At 38.8% G+C, this 20,697-nt stretch overlaps 1 protein-coding gene across 2 annotated transcripts in view; it reads left to right on the forward strand.

Annotated features, from left to right (window-relative positions):
- Positions 1-20,697, forward strand: part of SLTM (SAFB like transcription modulator) — a 68,749-nt gene that overhangs the window by 43,594 nt on the left and 4,458 nt on the right. The gene's annotated exons all lie outside the window — the stretch shown is intronic.

A 20,697-nucleotide genomic window follows, 5' to 3' on the forward strand; every position in this document is an offset into this window, starting at 1 on the left:
ACTAAACTTAGAGCTTGCCCCCACACCCCTCTTTTTAAGGCATCTTTTCTAGGAAAGCCCTTCAAGGTAAATAGTGAATACCACCTCTTAAAGCCTCCCATATTCCTTCATATAGACTAGTGGTGAATAATCCAAACGGTCCAATTCTTGGTAAATGCAGCAGTCTCTGTGCTCAAACAAAGTGAAAGGTGCGAGTAAGGGCTTGCCCTGTGGCCACCTTTCGATGTGAGAATGAGTCTTTATAGAAGTTCTTGTAAATGTCCCTAGTGGATCTGGTCGTGCCGATGAGATGGCTCAGACTTCTGAGGGCTGTGGGCAGCCATAGTACCCTGGTCTTTGGTTCTTTGGGGAACTGGCACTTTTTGTGTTGCTCTGGATTTCGTAGTCTTTTCTGCCCTTCCCAGCCCTAAAACTGTGGGAACAGTTGGTATGTGTGTGGGGGTCTACTTAATTTCCTGGTTCCCCCTACACTTTGTAGAATGGCACAATAGAAGCCTTAGTGTATATCAGGGTGAACGCACTTCAGCTCCGCCACTCTGTGACTCTGGGTCATTACTTTGCTTCCAGTCTGTCTTCATTTGTGGAGTGGATCTGTACTTAGCACAAGGGATTACACAGTTGCTAACTTTTGCTGAGCAGTTGCTGTGCTGGGCAATGTGCTAGGCATTTTAAGTGCATTTGCTTGCCTAATACTCAGAGGAATCCAAGTCGTAGCTAACAAGTCCTCTCCTACCCATTTTTCAGATGGGGATCTGAGACGGCATCTGCTCTGTAAAAATTAGATCTTTGACTTGTTCTAATCTTTTTTACACTTAACCTAAAGGGTACAGCAGTCCATAGACAGTGTAGGTAATTATTTTATCCTCAGGTTGCCATGGTGTAGTTTTTTCAAGTTGAGAAAATCTGATAAAACTGCCTTCTGAAGTTTTGGCATTGAGTTTAGGAGTAGCCCTCAAGGTTCAAGGGCACAAGTCCGTAGAGCTCTGGTTGGCTAAGTGGTCAATAGTGAAAACCAAATTTAGAGATTTTATAAAGGAAGCTGGGTTCCTCAAAACCAAGAGAAAGGAGGAAAATGTGCTCTTCTCCATATGCTTGATGAGCAGTCCAATGTTTCATCATAATGTCGAAGGTTTCAGTGATCTAGGAGCAATAGGTAGTTTACGGTGGTTCAAGAAAGAGCCAGTATTAACAAGCTTGGGCAAGACACTCAAGTCAGAAGCTACACATGCCAAAAATAATTGTAAAAGAAAAACTTGAAGAATTATACAGGAACAAAATTCTAAGCCCTTAAATACATGAAGTAAGGAAAAATTTAGAAACCCTTCTGCCTATATTTGTATCCCTTGCTAGGTTGTCACCTAACTCAGGTCCTCCATACTTAAGCCAGTTCCAGCAATTAAATGCATACTGAATCCTTACTGAAAAAATGTTAAATTACTTTGCATTTTTTGTAAAGACCCTCATCCAAACCAACTCTTTCCCGAAAGATAAATCTTTTCCAGTACCTCCAATAAATGCTTCGTTAGTGTTCCTCTCAAGCACCCTTGATTTAATATGTTCAGTTACCCCTCACTAACTAATCCTCACAGATGTTTAGTCACTGCCTTCAAGTGAATAAAGTCACTGCCATACATAACATTCTCTTTCCTACATCACTTAAAATGCATCAGGCAACAAATGCTGCTCTTTTTTTTTCTTTTTTTTAAGGAAGATTAGCCCTGATCTAATATCTGCCACCAATCCTCCTCTTTTTGCGAGGAAGATTGACCCTGAGCTAACATCTGTGCCCATCTTCTTCTGGTTTATATGTGGGACGCCTGCCACAGCATGGCTTGATAAGCGGTGCGTGGGTCTGTGCCTGGGATCTGAACCAACAAACCCCAGGCTGCCAAAGTGGAGCACATGAACTTAACCAGTACACCACCGGTCTGGCCCCTAAACTGCTTATTTTTACCTGAAACATTGTTTTTCTGAAATCCTTAAGTGCATCGTGCAAGATAAGCTGCTTTCCTTTCTCTCTCTCTATACTCAGCCATTCCAACCAAACTTAAGGGTCAGGTTTCATACACTTAATTCTCACCTGTGTATTCTGTGCCAATCACCTTGACCTCACATCTCCCCCACCACACATCGTATGTTTTTCTCTGCTCTGCTTTAAACTCTCTGATATCTCCTTTGGAATACATCCTGTCTTTTGAGTGGCCTCCTTCTCTCACCTTATTTCCTACTGCTCTCCTTGCTCACTTTGTTTCAGTCACCTTGGCCTCTTCCTGAGTTTTGAATACAGTATCCTATCTCCAGCCTTGTGTCCTTGATGATTCCTTCATCTGGAATGCTCTTCTCCCAGATATCCACACATCTCCCTTCGGGTCTTTGCTAAAATGTTGTTTTCTCTGTGATGCCTTCCCTGATATTTAAATCTGCTGCACCCTTAGCCCATCCTTGTCTTGCCCCCTCCCTTCCGGTCTGACATAGTTTATCTGTCTCTTCCTACTCAGATGTTAGTGCCAGGAGGGCAGCAATTTTTGTCTTTTTTCCCCTCACTGCTGTATTCCCAGCACCTGGCATGTAGTAGCCACTCAATAAATATTTGTTGAATAAATAACCATGCGCAGGATTCAGAATTTTTATAGTATGCGCTTAGAGGCAGCCAACTGGTTGGAATGGAGGATCTAGGCTTTGTCTTAAAATTGCAGAGGTGTAACACACTATTCTAAGGTTGAAATACTTATGGGTAACTTTGAGAGTTTCTGGTGAAAATTAAGGTAGGGGCTTGAGGAGGGCCAAAAGCCTCTCCTAAGCCACCCCTTGGTGCAGCCACAGTAAGAAATGGGGCTGTTTAGGGACAGGCTGCCCAAACCACCAGACCTAAGCTGGGTGCTCACGCTCCCTGAGAGGGGACACCTACCTGAGGCAAGAGCATTAGCTGTGAAGTCATCATTGCTCCAGCTCTGTGCTCACGTCGTATATTTTGCCTCCCACTTGGATTTGCCAACAGGGTTAGGCAACAAGAGTATGAGATCTGCTCAATAGTTAAATTTTAATCAGCTTTTTAGAGACTGACTAAGCACATCAAAAGCTCAAGCAGTACCCAGTCAGTTGGATAGAGACAGTTTTCTTAATGTTTCTAGTGATAGTCATCAGCACATGTTAATTCAGTAATTCACTCATCATACTCTGCCAAGCATTTGGGAGGCAGAGTGGAGGGGAAACAGGTCAGATACCATGACAAGTAAGATATGGTACATCCCTCAAGTATATGATAATATAATCATAAGAATAAAAATTCTGATTCCGTAAGATAAGAAAGAGCCCTTCTAAAATATCCTAATTTTCCTAAAATCATCATATACCTATTAGCTTATTTCTTGACTTTCTCTCTATTCCCCAATTGATCTGCCATCCTCGGTCCCTGTTGTTCCTAGCTCTCTGGCCTCAGGGGAAGCAGCCTGACTGGGTCGGTTTCCCCTTGTCTGTGTTTCCTCACCACCACTGAACTGCTCTGATAATCCACATTGGGCAAGATTGTATCACAGGGAAGGCCCTCACTTCTGGGACAACTTGGAGCGAGTCCAGTCTAGAGACCATAGGCTTAGGAATACGCAGGAATTAGAGGTTCAAGGGCCAGTTGTGCCACTTACTAGCTGTGTGCAATTATGGGCAATTTATCTGTAGGTCCAGGATGCTATGATCGACTTGGCTTACCTGACTGCTGCTGTAAAGGTTTCATGGGAAAATACGTGTGGAACACTGAACAAATCTACTCATTATTTCTCTTGTTCTAGCAAAGCCATGTTATGCTCTCTGTAAGACAAAAGAGAAAAACTTCCGTTGTAAAGGTTGCTAGTTAAATAGAGAACTGAAGTGGTACAGCTGCCGATTGGACAAAATCTGAGGTTGAACCGGGTGAGATAAGGCAGTAGTTCTCAAGCCTGGGTTCTACCTGCAGACAGCCATGAGTGGGGCCTAGGCATGTTTTCCCGCAAAAGTTCCCCCAAAGGATTCATGTGTGCTGCCAAGGTTGAGAATCAATTGCGATAGAACTCAGAGTAGATAAGACCAAAAGCTCTTTGAAGAGCAATTGGCCTTTTTATGGGTAGTAGAGTTTTCCTCATCACTGCTCCAACACGTGTCATTTTAGTTTAAGAAACTCCATCTTTTGCCTGCCAGTGGGCTGAGATGCTCTGAGTAATATAATTTTCTAGTTAACTGATGATTAATAACTTTATATAGTTGAACCACTCGGGGTCAGGGAAGGGGAACTTCTGCATCAGCTTTAGGAGCTTTTGTGCAGAACTTCCAGAGCCATCCTGGTTGAGCTGTGAAATGTAATCTTATGTATTATTTAGATACCAGTACTTTGTTGTCATTCCATTGACTAGAGAGTCACGATTGAAAAGGGTTTAAAAGGGCTGTATCCAGATCCCAAGATTAAGAGACTAGATTGAGAGGTAGAAGCTGTGGAGTCCAGTTCTGGTCCTACTAGTTGAAGCATATAATTAACCTTTATGGACCCCAATTTCTTTATCCATAGATTTATGACCTTTATGATTCCTACTGTCTAACTTCTATTATAAAAATAAGTTTAAATATAGGCAACTCTGACCATTCTAACCAATTACAGGAAATTAAGGGGAAGAAAAACCTTGTCACACAGTAAGTAACTGATATTTCAAGCTTACTACTGTGTTAATGTTAAATGTGTTATAAGCATGATTGTCATCACGGAAGTTATTTATCAAGCGTTTACTGTGTGCTAGGCATGGTACTAGGTAATTTACATGCATTAATTCATTTAATTCCCATAGCAAACTTATGATTTAGGTGTAGGCACTGTTGTTACTCCTGTTTTATGTGTGTGGAAACCAAGGAACAGCTTGCCCAAGATTGTAAAGATAGCAAGTGGTGGGACCAAGATTCAAACACAGGCACATACTTGTAAGAACATCGCTTCAAGTCATTGTTGGCAGATATGACCAGTGACATATGTAATATATTTGACACCACAAATATTTTCTTCACACCACAAATAATTTCTTAACACCCCCTCCTCTATATGACAAAGTTATTTTCCATAATAAGCATTTCCCTTATTCTTTAGTTTTAAAATAACAATTAAGAATTTTCAGTTTAAAAGGTATTACAGTTTAGTAAAATATTTTTTGATTCAACTAAAATTTGCACTTACCAAGGAAAAATGTTACACTTTCTCGTTCTCACTCTGTTAGCTATTTTTAGAATTTAAACATAAAAATTGCAAGTGGACATGTAGAATTACAGAAATGAAGTAACTCAAGTTATGGTTTTCAACATATAGGTCTTGCACATATTTTGTTAAATTTATATCTGAGTAGTATTTTGTGTGACGCTATTATGAATGGAATTTTTAAAATTTCAATCGTTCATTGCTAATATATAGAAATACAATTTAATTTTTTTGAAGTAAAATTTACAAATAGTATCACACACATTTTCAGTGTACAGTTTAATGAGTTTTGACAAATGTATACACCCAAGTAACCCCTGCCATGATCAAGGTGTGGAATATTACCATTGCTAAAAGTTTTCCTTGTGCCCTTTCCTCATCGTCACTATCCACATCTTCAGCACAACCACTTATTTGCTTTCTGTCACTACAGATTTTATGTTTCTTACAGTTTCATATAAACAGAATTATACAGTAATGTCTTTTGTATCTGCCTCCTTTTGTTCAGCATAATGTTTTTGCAATTCATCCATGTTGCTTAGTATATCAGTAGTTCCTTCTTTTTGTTGCTGTGTAGTATTCCACTGCCTGGATATACCACAATTTTTTATGCATTCATCTATTGAAAATTTGAGTTGTTGACAGTTTTTGGCTGTTATGAATAAAACTGCTATGAATATTTGTGTACAAGTCTATGTGTGTACATGTGTTTTCATTTCTCTTGAGTAAATATCTAGGAGTGGGAATTGCTGGAATATATGTATATTATTATATGTTATTATCTACATTATATATATAATATGTATATATAGTAAGTGTAAGTTTAATTTTACAGGAAGCTGCCAGAGAGCTTTCTAAAGTGGTTGTACCATTTTGCATCAGCAATGTAAAGGGTCCAAATTGCTCCACAGACTTACTAACACTTAGTATTGTCAGTCTTTTTAATTTTAGCCATTTTAGTGGAGGTAGAGAACTATCTCACTGTGGTTTTAGTTTACATTTCCCTGCTGACTAATGATGTTGAGTGTGTAATGTGCTTATTGACTACTGATATATCTGTTTGTGAAATATCTGTTCAGACTTTATCCCGTGTTTAATTGTGCTTTTTTGTCTTGAGTTGTAAGACCTCTTTATGTTTTATGGATATCAGGCCTTTATCAGATACACATTGGGCCTTTTCATTTTTTTAGTGGTATCTTTTGAAGAATAGTTTTTAGTTTTGATGAACTTCAGTTTATCTATTTTTACTTTCAAGATTCACAGGTATTTTTTGTCCTATCTAAGAAATTTTTCCCTACTCCAAGATCACATAGGTTTTTCTCCTGTGTTTTCTTCTAGAACTTTTATAGTTTTAGCTTTTACATTTAGATAAAATCAATTTCAAGTTGATTTATATGTAGCACAAGTTAAGAGTTGAGGTACTTCTTTTTTCTATATGGATATCTAGTTTTTCCAGTATAATTTGTTGAAAAGACTATTTTTTCCCCACAAATTACCTTAGCACTTTTGTAAAAATAAAAATCAATTTACTCTATATATGTGAATCTTCTTCTAGCCTTTATTCTCTTCCATTGATCTGTGTGTTTATACTTTCACCAAACTTTCACACTGCTTTGACTACTGTAGCTTCATACTGTCTTCAAATCAAGTCAAACAACTCCTTTAATGTTGTTATTTATGTTTTTCAAAATTATTTGGCTGATGTCACTCCTTTACATTTAATTACATTAAAATTAGCTTACCAATGTCTACCAGAAAAAGGCCTGCTGGGATTTCGAATGAAATTGTTTTGAATATATAGATAAATTTGGAGAGAACTGACATATTAACAAACAATCTATAAATAGTGTATCCTTTCATTTAGTAGGTATTCTTTAATATTTCTCAGCAATGTGTTAGAATTTTTATTGTTTAGGTCTTACACATTTTTTTAAAATTTATCCTTAAGTATTTAATATTTTTGATGCTATTGTCAGTGGTATTTAAATTGTTTGATTTTTGTATATCGACCCTTGGATCTTGTGACCTTGCTAAATTTACTTATTCTGCCAGCTGTGTTGTAGGTGCCTCAGGGTTTTCCACGTACACCATCTTGTCTCCTGGAAACGAAAGCAGCATTATATCTTCCTTACCAATCTAAATGCCTTTTTTCCCCCTTGCCTTATTGCAGTGGCTAGTATCTCCAATAGAATGTTGAATAGGGGTAGTGAGGGCAGACATTCTTGCATAGTTCCCTATTCTGGGGGAAAAGCATTGAGTCTTTAACCGTTAAGTGTGATGTCAGCTGTGAGTTTTTCATTTATACCCTTTATGAGGTTGATAGGAAGTTACCTTCTATTTCTAATATGCTAAGAGTTTTCATTACAGTTGGATATTGAATTCTGTCGAATACTTTTTCTGTGTCTATTGAAATGATCATATGGGTTTTCCCCTTCATTCTGTTAATAGGGTGAATTACATTGACTGATATTAAAATGTTAAATCAACCTTGCACACCAAGGAAAATTCATACTTGGTTATGGTAAAATTTGTATAATTAATATTTTATTATTGTAATAATATTGTCATTTTTGATATATTTAATTATATATATTGCTGAATTTGATTTGCTAAAATTTTGTTAAGCATTTTTTTCAAAACTGCTTTGTTGAGATATAATTCATATACCAGACAGTTCACCACTTAAAGTGTACAACTCAGTGATTTTAGTACATTCATGGATATGTGCCAGAACCTGATTGGCACAATTAAACCCCCAACTGAGGGTGGCCAAATCTAAAAACTCCCAACAGCCCAAGGTTTTGCCCAGATGGGTGAGGAGAGTGTTTCCGCAGCCAATAGGTTTTAAATCGTATGGCCTGATATAGGTGCATGTTGTTAATAGGCTGTCAAGTTGTCAATCAAAATATCTGTGGCCGAGGTTGTTGGAGCTCCAGCATTAAACTGTAGGCAGGCCCTCGAATTTAGCCAGTTATTATGGGCCTTTTGTTCTATGTGTTGGTTTGATTGTTGGCAGGCAAGCTGCCAGGGCCTTTGGGCTGCAGAGCTTGCATTAGCCACACTCGATGGCATGTGAGCCTCAACATTTGCCATGTTTGGTTGAAATAATGACTTATGTAGAGGATTTGGGCCTATGAATTACAAACCAATGAAAGTACCCAGACCAGTAGTAACAAGAGCGATGGTAACATGACTAATAGCCAGTGGAATGGTGTGCAGCTGCACTTGACAGGCTTTTGTTGCTTGATGTTGATTTTCCTCCAGCATGGATTATTATCAAGGAGGGGCTGTCTGGTTTCATCATTATGGGATATGGTATTGATTTTATTATCATCTGTGAATGTACTTTTCATTTACTAAGTGGTATTTTCCATCCCTTCTCTTGGTAGTCCACACTCTCTGTGGGAATGGCCCTGGACAACTAATTTTTTTTTTTTTAATTGAGTTAATGATAGGTTACAATCTTGTGAAATTTCAGTTGTACATTAATGTTTGTCAGTCGTGTTGTAGGTGCACCACTTCACCCTTTGTGCCCACCACCCACCCCACCTTTCCCCTGGTATCCACTAAACTGTTCTTAGTCCATAATTTTAAATTCCTCATATGAGTGGAGTCATACAGAGATTATCCTTCTCTCGCTGGCTTATTTCACTTAACATAATTCCCTCAAGGTCCATCCATGTTATTGCAAATGGAATGATTTTGTTGTTTTACAGCTGAGTAGTATTCCATTGTATATATGTACCACATCTTCTTTATCCATTCGTCTGTTGCTGGGCACTTAGGTTGCTTCCATGTCTTTGCTATTGTAAATAATGCTGCAATAAACATTGGGGTGCATAGGACTTTTGGGATTGCTGACTTCAAGCTCTTTGGATAAATACCCAGTAGTGGGATGGCTGGATCATATGGTAGTTCTATTTTTAATTTTTTGAGGAATCTCCATACTGTTTTCCATAGTGGCTGCACCAGTTTGCATTCCCACCAGCAGTGTATGAGGGTTCCTTTTTCTCCGCAACCTCTCCAACATTTGTTGCTATTAGTTTTAGATATTTTTGTCATTCTAACGGGTGTAAGGTGATATCTTAGTGTAGTTTTGATTTGCATTTCCCTGATGATCAGCGATGATGAGCATCTTTTCATGTGCTTATTGGCCATCAGTATATCTTCTTTGGAGAAATGTCTGTTCATGTCTCCAGCCCATTTTTTGATTGGGTTGTTTGATGTTTTGTTGTTGAGTTGCGAGAGTTCTTTATATATTATGGATATTAAGCCTTTGTCAGATATGTGACTTGCAAATATTTTTTCCCAGTTAGTGGGTTGTTTTTTTGTTTCAATCCTGTTTTCATTTGCCTTGAAGAAGCTCTTTAGTCTGAGGAAGTCCCATTTGTTTATTCTTTCTATTGTTTCCCTTCTCTGAGAAGGCATGGTGTCCAAAAAGATCCTTTTAATACTGATGTCAAAGAGTGTACTGCCTACGTTTTCTTCCAGAAGCCTTATGGTTTCAGGTCTCACCTTTAGGTCTTTGATCCATTTTGAGTTTATTTTGGTGAATGGTGAAAAAGAATGGTCAATTTTCATTCTTTTACATGTGGCTTTCCAGTTTTCCCAGCACCATTTGTTGAAAAGACTTTCTTTTCTCCATTGTAGGCCCTCAGCTCCTTTGTCAAAGATAAGCTGTCCATAGATGTGTGGTTTTATTTCTGGGCTTTCAATTCTGTTCCATTGATCTGTGCACCTGTTTTTGTACCAGTACCATGCTGTTTTGATTACTGTAGCTTTGTAGTATGTTTTGAAGTCAGGGATTGTGATGCCTCCCGTTTTGTTCTTTTTTCTCAGGATTGCTTTAGAAATTCGGGGTCTTTTGTTGCCCCATATGAATTTTAGGATTCTTTGTTCTAATTCTGTAAAGAATGTCATTGGGATTCTGATTGGGATGGCGTTGAATCTGTAGATTGCTTTAGGTAGAATCGACATTTTAACTATGTTTATTCTTCCAGTCCATGTACATGGAATGTCTTTCCATCTCCTTATGTCGTCATCCAATTCTCTCAGAAAGGCCTTGTAATTTTCATTATATAGGTCCTTCACTTCCTTAGTTAAATTTACCCCAAGGTATTTTATTCTTCTTGTTGCGATTGTGATTAGTATTGTATTCTTGAGTTCTTTTTCTGTTGGTTCATTACTGGAGTATAGAAATGCTACTGATTTATGCAAATTGATTTTATACCCTGCAACTTTGCTGTAGTTGTTGATTACTTCTAACAGTTTTCCAATGGATTCTTTGGGGTTTTCTATATATAAGATCATGTCGTCTGCAAACAGCGAGAGTTTCACTTCTTCCCTCCCTATTTGGATTCCTTTTATTCCTTTTTCTTGCCTGATTGCTCTGGCCAGGACCTCCAGTACTATGTTAAATAAGAGTGGTGATAGAGGGCATCCTTGTCTCGTTCCTGTTTTCAGGGGGATGGTGTTCAGTTTTTGCCCATTGAGTATGATGTTGGCTATGGGTTTGTCATATATGGCCTTTATTATGTTGAGGTAGTTTCCTTCTATGCCCATTTTGTTCAGAGTTTTTATCATAAATGGCTGTTGGATCTTGTCAAATGCCTTCTCTGCATCTATTGAGATGATCATGTGGTTTTTATTCCTCAGTTTGTTGATGTGGTGTATCACGTTGATTGTTTTGCGGATGTTGAACCATCCCTGTGTCCTGGACAACTAATTTTTATTTCCTTGAGGGGATTGGAGGGAGAGCGCAGAAGATTATCCACCCCTTTATAATCTGAATATTGAAGAAGGTTTTTTGGGTAGTAGAAGTTCGTGCTTAAATAGGTCCCATATTAGATGGGCAGGTGCCTGGCCTGACAATCTGTGGTTAATGGGTCCCAGAAGCCTGTGTACCCTTGATCCAGCCTCCTGCCCTTATGGGATAGGTTGGACATTCATAAAGATAGGGGAGACATTATTAAAGCGTCTCATATGTAACGAGTCTTCATATACATAGCGGTAAGACATATCCTCTGTAAAGACAGGAGAGGGCATTGGAAAGTTTTTTTTAAAGTTGGTGTAAGGTGTGAGTTATCCAAGGAGACTTAAATTAAGAGAGATTAATGCCTGGGGAAAGACAGAGACCATTTAGGGGTCCATTTGCAGATTAGACTTTAAAAAGAAGTTGTTTGAAGAGACCATTATGTCTCTCATGATACTGACTGGGACCTATTGGAAAGATAAAAGTTTTGTTGGTGCCTTTTCCAAGAGCCCAGTATTGTGTTATTTTGAGAAGTGAAATGTGTGTCTTGATCACTATCAGTAATGTCTGGAACTTTGAAGAAGACAAGAAGTGTCTGGTGAGGCTTTGTATTATGGCCTTCGTATGTACAGACATGTGTAACTTTGATTTATATCTTGGGTATCTGTGATGCAAGAGATTCTGAGTTCTTTACCTTAAGGGGAGGGAACAACTCTTAGGCAGTGGCCCAAAAGTTTGTAAAAAGGTGCAGATAGGGCCGTTTGCTGACCAGGACATCCGGTGCTAAGATGATTGCCTGAAGTTTGGCCAGTTTTGCTGACCCTTGTGTCCATCCTTTATCAGCCACATCGTGATTAAGGGATGAAAGCAGCAATATTGCACTCAGCTCCCTCATGTATGGTGGTGGCAATGCTGTCTGTGTATTCTGTGAGCTCCCATTGCTATTCACTCAGTTAATCCCAGACCAAGGGGGTCTGGAGGAGGGGTGACAACTGGCAAGGAACTGAGAACAAAGGAGGCCATTTCTCCTGCAGGTGGAATATGCCAATGGGTCCAGGTTTGGTGCCATCCTGCATCCAGGAGGGCTCAGTAGCAGTGCTAGCTTGTGGGGTGCTGCTTCCATGACCCAAGGCATAATGGGCAGCTGGGTACAGAGGGTCACAGCCTCGGGGTCTGTGAAAAACTCTATTTCCAGGATATCCTAGTATGTGGCCAGCAGTTTCTTTTCTAATGGCATACTGCATGAGGCTGAGAAGGGTAGTTTCTTGCATCAGAAGCCTGTAGGCAACTTAGGTGATCCAGAGGCTCCAGGAGGCATGAGGGGAGGTTGTTAAAGCCTCTACAGCAAAGGAGTCTCTAAAGGCACGACAGGAAGTGCCCGTTGATTTTAATTGGGACAGACTCTAGGGCCTTTTGTTGAAGGGAGCTCAATTTAAGGTGGGCTGATTTGCAAGTAGTAACATCAGAGATTAAGTAAAACTTGTAAAGGAGGAATATGTTGTTTTCAGGACCCCAAAATGACTAAAAGATGTTGGACTTGTATGTCCTTCATGAGTGTGTCAAGTGAATCTCCTCAGAGGAGGTTGTCATCAGTGTAATGTAACACCTGTGCTCCTGGAGAAAGCTGAATGCAGTTAAGAGCTTGTCTGCAAAGACTGTGTGTGATGGCAAAACTGTTGAGGTACCCCATGGGTAGCCCAGCAAAAGCGTATGTGTCCCTTCAAAAGTGAAGGCACACAGCCACTGAGAGGCTGTGTAAACAGGCAGTATATAGAACATATCCGTCAAATCTATAATAGCTAAAGATTTGCCAGTTTCTGACCGGATAGCATCAGTAATTTCAATAATATTGGGTATTGGGTATGGGGACCTTCATGGATGGGACCACACAATTAAGACTGCAGTAATCCAGTGCAAGGCATCATTCATTCTTTCTAGGTTTAAGAATAGGCAAAAGTGGGCTGTCAAATATAGAAGCAGTGGGAATAATCACCCATTCATTAGGTTTTATATAGTAAGTTTCCATCCTTGAAGGCCCTGTTTTAACGATGATTGGGCCATATTAACTACTAACCAGGGGTCCATGGGTCCCATTTTGTCAAGCCAATTTGTAAGTGCCAAAGACTTAATTCAGTTTTAATTTGTTACTCATGTATCTATGCTCACTATGGAATATTTTAGGGCAATGGGTACTCTGGCTATGGAAAATTTAGGCAAGGCTGTAGTTAAAGTGAGGCATACCTATTTTTTCCTCTATTTTATATTTAGTACTCTTCTAAGATTATTAGGGTACCATGTTCAAATTTAGTGAGATCCCCAGGTATAACTGTAATTTGAGCCCCAGGATTAAGTCCATAAAGCTTTGCCAGTTGGTGCATTTTAGTGAATGTTAAAGTTAATTCAGAACCTATTTGTTGTAGAGGCACAAGAGCCAATTGGTGCCCTTTTAATCTTTTTGTTATATAAATACTTTTAGTAAATTTTGCATTTTCAATTGGTTCAAATTGTGGACCTTTGTTTCAATTTAATATGTGTGTGTGTGTGTGTGTGTGTGTATTTATTTCCTTGACCTGTATCCAGGCTTCTTTCTTTCTTCCTTCCTTTCCTTTCCTCCCTCCCTCCCTCTACCCCTTCCCTCTCGTTTTGTCACTGAATATACTGAGGGGAGGTTCTTTAGCCTCCTTATACTTAGACATTTTTTTCCTCCAGGGACCCTCAAATTGGTATTGTTAGGGTTAGGGACCTCCCCAGGGCAATGGTTGTATGGTTAAGGACCTGGGCTTAAGTTAGGTTTGAATTAATCCCTTTACCGTGCCTCAGGGGTATTTTCTCTTATAACTCTGAGAATTAGGTTTTTCCTTGCAATGCAGCAGCAAAATGCTGGCCCCACAGCCCATGGAAACTACTCTGCTACAGATCTGCTTTTTCCACATGGGAGAGGCCACAGTTTTCAGTTTCCATCTGTGCCTGATGACTCATAGTACCAACCTTGTAGGTGGGTTATGGGAAAAGGGAGGGGAGAGGCATGGCCTGCTCCTAGGTGGCTGTCTTTCCTTCCAAGGCTTTTCAGTCTACCTCTGAGGGATGTGGGTTGGGCCTTAGAGCAATAGATCCTCTCCTTGGGACGATGCACTGAACCTATGTCTGAAGCATCAGTCCCTGGGCATTTGCTGTGTGGTGGCACTTAGTAAGGCCCAAGTACACTGTCTAGGGGTCTTGCATTATTTAAGCAATTGGTAACCTCGCAGGTATTCTGGGTGGGGAGGGAGGGTGGTACAGGGATGAGATATTTCCCCTCTAGCCCCTCCCCAGCCCTTCCTACTTGCTTTAAGATTTTCTATTTATCACTGGTTTTCAGCAACTCGACTATGTGTGTTGGTATGTGCATGTTTCCTACTTGTAGTTTGTTGAGATTCTTAGCTCTGTAACTATATATATATATATATATATTTTTTTTTTTAAATGATTCAGTTTTTTTTTTTTTTCTGCTTTATCTCCCCAAGTCCCCCGGCACATAGTTGTATTATCTTAGTTGCAGGTCCTTCTCGTTGTGGCATGTGGGACACTGCCTCAATGTGGCCTGATGAGCAGTGCCATGTCCACGCCCAGGATCCAAACTGGTAAAACCCTGGGCCGCCACAGTGGAGCACTCAAACTTAACCACTCAGCCATGGGGCCAGCCCCCTGTAACTATATTTTTTTAAATCAAATTGGAAAATTTTAGCCAGTTTTCTTTCTATATTTTTTCTACACTTCCTACTCTCATTAAGAGACTTCATTTACATATATTTTCTAACTTGATGTTGCCTTACAAGACCCTGAACTTCTATTTATTTTTTTCATTCATTTAATCTTTGTGCCTTCACATTTACCAGTCTTTTTCTTCTGCAATGTCTAATCCACTGTTAATCTGATCCTGTGAAAATTTAATTTTACACTTTTTTTTATCTTTAAAGTTCTATTTGGGTTTTTTTAATGTTTGATTTTTTCTTTTCTTTTTTTTTGCTGAGGAAGATTACCCTGAACTAACAGCTGTTGCCAATCTTCCTCTTTTTTTGCTTGAGGAAGATTATCCCTAAGCTAACATCTGTGCCAGTCTTCTATTTTATGTGGGATGCTGCCACAGCGTGGCTAGACTAGCAGTCCTAGGTTCACACCTGGGATCCAAAGCTGTGAACCCCAGGCTGCTGAAGCGGAGCACATGAACTTAACCACTATGCCACAGGGCCGGTCCCTGTGGCTCCATCTTTTATTGATAAATAGTGATACACAATACATTGCATACGAACATAATAAATTTTGACATATATATATACACACACACATATGCATATATCTCCAAGAAACTACCACAATAATCAAAATTAAGAATATATCCATCGTTTCCAAGTTTCCTTATGCCCCTTTGTAATCCATCTTTATCATCCACTCCCACTCTATCCACAGACAACCACTGATATACTTTATGTCCTATAGATTAGTTTGCATTTTCTAGAATTTTATATAAGTGGAATCATAAGTATAGGCTCATTTTTATCTGCTTCTTTTACTCACCATACTTAGCAATCCATCCATGTTGTTGCTTGTATCAGTAGTCCATTCATTTACATTGATGAGTAGTACTCTATTGTATGGATGAACCATGATGTGTTTATGCATTCCCTTGATAACGCACATTTGGGTTACTTTCAGTTTTAGGCTCTTTCAAATGAAGTTGCTCTGAAGAGTGGGATAGGTGAGTTGTATGGCAGGTGTATGTTTAACTTTTTGAGAAAGCACCAAACTTTTCCAAAGTGTTGTATAATATTGTTTGTTTGATTGTATTGTTTTATATTCATACCAGTTGTGTAAGAGTTCCAAGTGTTTCACATCTTTACCAACACTTGGTATTATTAATCTTTTTAATTTTAGCCATTCTGGTGAATGTGTAGTGGTATCCCATTATGGTTTTAATTTGCATTTCCCTATGACTAATGATGTTGAGCATCTTTTCATGTACTTATTTGCTATTTGTATACATATATATTTAAGATTTTATTTTTCCTTTTTCTCCCCAAGAGCCCTGGTACATAGTTGTGTATTTTTAGTTGTGGGTCCTTCTAGTTGTGGCATGTGGGATGCCGCCTCAGCATGATTTGATGAGCGGTGCCATGTCCACGCCCAGGATTCGAACTGACGAAACCATGGGCCACCAAAGCAGAGCGCGAGAACTCAACCACTTGGTCACGGGGCCGGCCCCCTGTATATTTTCTTTGATGAAGTGCCTGTTCAATCTTTTGCCAACTTCTTATTTTTTCCTTCTTACTGAGTTGTAAGAGCTCCTTATATATTAATACAAGTCCTTTGTCAGTATGTGCTTTGGAAGTATTTTCTCTCAGTCTTTAGTTTGCCTTTCCATTTTCTTAGGTATCCTTAGGAGAGCAAAAGTTTAAAATTTTGATGAAATATAATCATGTTCATTGATTAAGAGATTAAATATTATGATGTCATTTCTTACCAAATTGATACATAGATTCAATACAATCTCATACAATCCCAATCAAAATTCATATGGCTTTTCTTGTAGAAATTGGCAGGTTGGTTTTAAAATTATATAGAAATGTAATTATATAAGAGTCAAAACAAACTTGAATAGTCCAAACAACCTTGATAAGCAGAAAAAAATCAATTATTCCTGCTACATGGTTTCAAGACTTTTTATACAGCAACATAGATCAAGATGTTACAGTACTGACATAAAGATAGAGTAATAGATCAATGAAATCCAGAAAACAAAAATCCACACATTTATGGTTAATGATTTTGACAAAGGTATCTATATAGTTAAGTGGGGAAAGGATAATCTTTTCAATAAATAGGGCTGAAATAATGGAATAGCCACATGCAAAAAAATGAATCTTGATCTTTACCCGACACCATATAGAAAAATTATCTTGAAATGGATCATAGACCTAACAGTAAGAACTAAAACCATGGCACATCCAGAAGAGGAGCAAATCTTAGTGATTCTAGGTTCAAAATTTTGATTAGATACCAGAAATGTATAAGAAAAATTTCAAAAATACAATGAGTCATTTAAAAAAGAAAGAGGTCATTGGAATATATGAGGTATGCAAATACTTAACTGAATTTTGCTGAAATATTTATGAAGGGAAATAAATCTAAAAAGCAGTGATAAATACAAACAATGCACATGTAATTTGTCCTCCAAATCCTTCTATCAGTAGAAAAACCACCTCTAGAAAGATGCAGTTTTTCAGCTTGAGTAAAACTGTTCTTTTGGTAAATCAAAAGTGTACAAAGAAAAGCTTCAGAAATTTTCAGGCCATAACCTTTGACCTTTTAATGAAAGATTTAAGTATCCCATTCCCACCCCAATGGGAAAAAAACCACCACAAAACACTGATGAGGTGAGATTTCAAATACTTAGTCCCAGAATCTGACTTTAAAGGATTTTCTTCAGCCTCCCTATGTTGAGATTAATTCCGTCGTTTAGGAGAACTGATGACCATTGTCTATATCAAAGGAGTCAAGAATGGCATGCAAATTTGTGAAAGCTTCTATAATTTTGAAGTAAAGAGAGTGGGTTTTGGAGTTAGACAGACAGGTTTGGTTTTAAATTTCAACATTGCCACTGGGAATGACCTTTTACCAGTTGCTTAATCTTTCAAGTTTCTGTTTCCTTAACTGTGACAGTATCAACCTCCTAAAATTGCTGTGAGGATGAAGTAAGAATAAGAATATAAACAGTGCAATGTCTGATACATAGTAATATCCCAATAAAGGAAGAGTATTGTTGTTATAATTATTAGTAAGCAGTCTGTTCCCTGTTTTAAGGACTAAGGTATTCGGTGAAATGCCAGTATTCAGAGGCTATCGCCTTATCATCACTTCTTTCTAGTGACTTATTTAATAAGGCTGGCAGCCCAAAGAAAAATCTTCAAAAGGATGAAGAACCCTTTGTAGGCTGTCAGCCTTTGCCTCAGTCAACTGAAGAGTAACAGAATGTGCTACCCCAAAATATGCTTCTTTGACATAGTATTATTTTAAACTGATTATTTTGAGAAACAGCAGACACAGAAGCTCTGAAAACAGAGAAGTTACCCTTTTGTAATGGAAATTTACATTTATAAAGAAAATCTTCCTTTACCAGAAAGAGGATGACTAAAGCGCAAGAGAATCTTATCAATGGAGAAGGCACCAACTAAAGACTTTGCAGAACAAATCTTTTTCTTGTTTACCATACTTTTTCTCCCCAGTTATGGGGTTACTTCCCCATAACTGGTCTCCCCACCACACTTCTTTCTTTTGTCTTTAGCTGAAATGGTATTTAAGCCTGGATTCTAAGCCACATCTCAGAGTTACTAATTTTCCCCTATCTTCCACATGTACATGAGATATACATGTTAATAAATTTGTGTTTTTTTATTAATATTGTTTTTTGTGTGAGTGTGAGGAAGATTGGCCCTGAGCTAACATCCTTTGCCAATCTTCCTCTTTTTGCATGAGGAAGATTGTTGCTGAGTGACGAATAAAAATGGCAAGCAATAGGATATATTGGAGAATATGAGGAAGCCATTTGGTATAAACCTAATTTGGCCTGAACTTGTCTTTCCAAAAGGGCCTGACCGTAGCTGTTGAGCATGCATTGTATGTCTGGTTTAGATATTCCCTATGGCAAGAACAAAGGCCCTTGAGATAAAGGTGCAACTTCCCTCCCCCTCCCAACGTTGGCATCTCCTTAAGGATTAAGCATCTTTCCTTAGGCTAGAAACTGATTGCTGCGCTCACCTGTGGCCGCCCAGCTCGAGACAATAGACTTGCCTCCTGCTAGGCCCTCTGAGATAGCAGACCCACTACCTCCTGTGTCCATCAAGCGCTGTGCTGACAGGGCAATCTTGTGACTATTGTGGGAGGGACATCTCAATCATATGTGAAACGTCCTGCTTGGGGGTATATAACCACTCTGTACACCTCACTTCTTTGGTGCCCTTTCTTCCTTTGGGAAGAAAGGCCCCGGGCCATGGTCCTCAGATTTCAGCTCAGAATAAACTCACCCAAATTTTCATTTATAGATTGGTTATGGATTATTTTCGTGGACATGAGCTAACATCTGTGCCAATCTTGTATTTTACGTGGGATGCTTTCACAGCGTGGCCTGATGAGCAGTGCTAGGTCTGCGCCTGCGATCTGAACCTGAAAACCCTGGGCCACCAAAGCAGAGCAGGCAAACTTAACCACTATGCCACTGGGCTGGCCCCTATTTGTTTTTCTCTTATTAATCTCTTTTCTGTTACATGGGTCCCAGCTGAGAAGTTAGAAGGGTAGGAGAAAAATGATTTTTTCCTCCCCAATAGGGCCTTGAATTTGTTGAAGGTGCTGCCTTTAGCCTGACTTTCTTAGTCCTATGCGCTTGACTTCTATTATACCCACTTTTAAAATTTAATGCCACAGCTTTAAATTCAGATCATTGACTGTCCAAATGTGGTCATTCCTATTAAGTCTAGCTTCCTGGGTTTCCTGGTATATTGTATTCTTGATAAGTGAGTAACCAAATTACTCTCCAAGGAGAACATGCCACAATTTCCAAAGTTATATGTGGAATTCATGATTATATTATTCTGTGTATTCTAAAGTTTTGTTTGTTCCTCATTTTTCACTCTGAGCCATTCTGAGTCCAGGTTGATCTCAGCCCTCATGGCAGGATTAACATTATAATTGGAGAAAATAGAAAAAAAAAATTTTTTTTTTAAGATTTTATTTTTCCTTTTTCTCCCCAAAGCTCCCCAGCACAAAGTTGTATGTTTTCTTTAGTCGTGGGTCTTTCTAGTTGTGGCATGTGGGATGCCGCCTCAGCATGGCTTGATGAGCAGTGCCATGTCTGCGCTCAGGATCCGAACCAGTGAAACCCTGGGCCACTGAAGCGGAGCAGGTGAACTTAACCACTGGCCACAGGGTTGGCCCCAGAAAAATGTTTACTTTTACAAGGCTTAAGTAGCCTTCTTAATCTCCTTAATCAAAGTATCTTCTCATTAGTTCCCTCTCTATATATAACTTTTATGCTAATGTGGAAAACTAATTCCATAACCCAACTTATTAGTTATCCTACTTAAAGGACAAGCAAGCAATAACTACATAATATAGGTATTTAAAAAAATTCCTCTAAATAGATATTCAAGTTCATTTGAAGTAATTATCATGTAATTTGCCAAGAAAATCAAGATGAATAAGACATGATCCCTGTCCTTAAAGGCTCACAACCTAGCTTAAGCTATGAGGAGAGGTCTGCAAAACACTATGAGGAATGACCAATTCTGCTTAGAGGGCTAGGGAGTCTAAGAAAGCTTTAGAGAAATGTCTGACATTAGCCGGTTTGGACATTAAATTGTTGGACCAAAACTTTACAGCAGGGTTGGCTTGGTGTAAAGAGAAAATGATTCCTTCTCAGCTCTTTCTTACTTAGTCCTCCAAGAGGATAGAAGTATCAGATATAATAAATCTACCACTGGGATCAGGTAGTTAACTATGATTAGGTTTAGAGTAAATTGTTTCTTTGTTCCCACTTCTGGGGGGAAAATCAGTCTTTATCAAGAGTTGGTCCAAGTGTTCTAAGAGTTAATCCTAGGTAAATGTGAATCAGTATGTCAATTCCCTAATTCCACATTCATCTTAAATTTGTAAGAAGTAGCTTACTGAGACGAATATACATAGCAGAAAGACTGTTTGGTCTAAATATCAA

The sequence above is a fragment of the Equus przewalskii genome, chromosome 1 (genome assembly GCF_037783145.1).
Source record: "Equus przewalskii isolate Varuska chromosome 1, EquPr2, whole genome shotgun sequence".
NCBI classification, from domain to species: domain Eukaryota; kingdom Metazoa; phylum Chordata; class Mammalia; order Perissodactyla; family Equidae; genus Equus; species Equus przewalskii.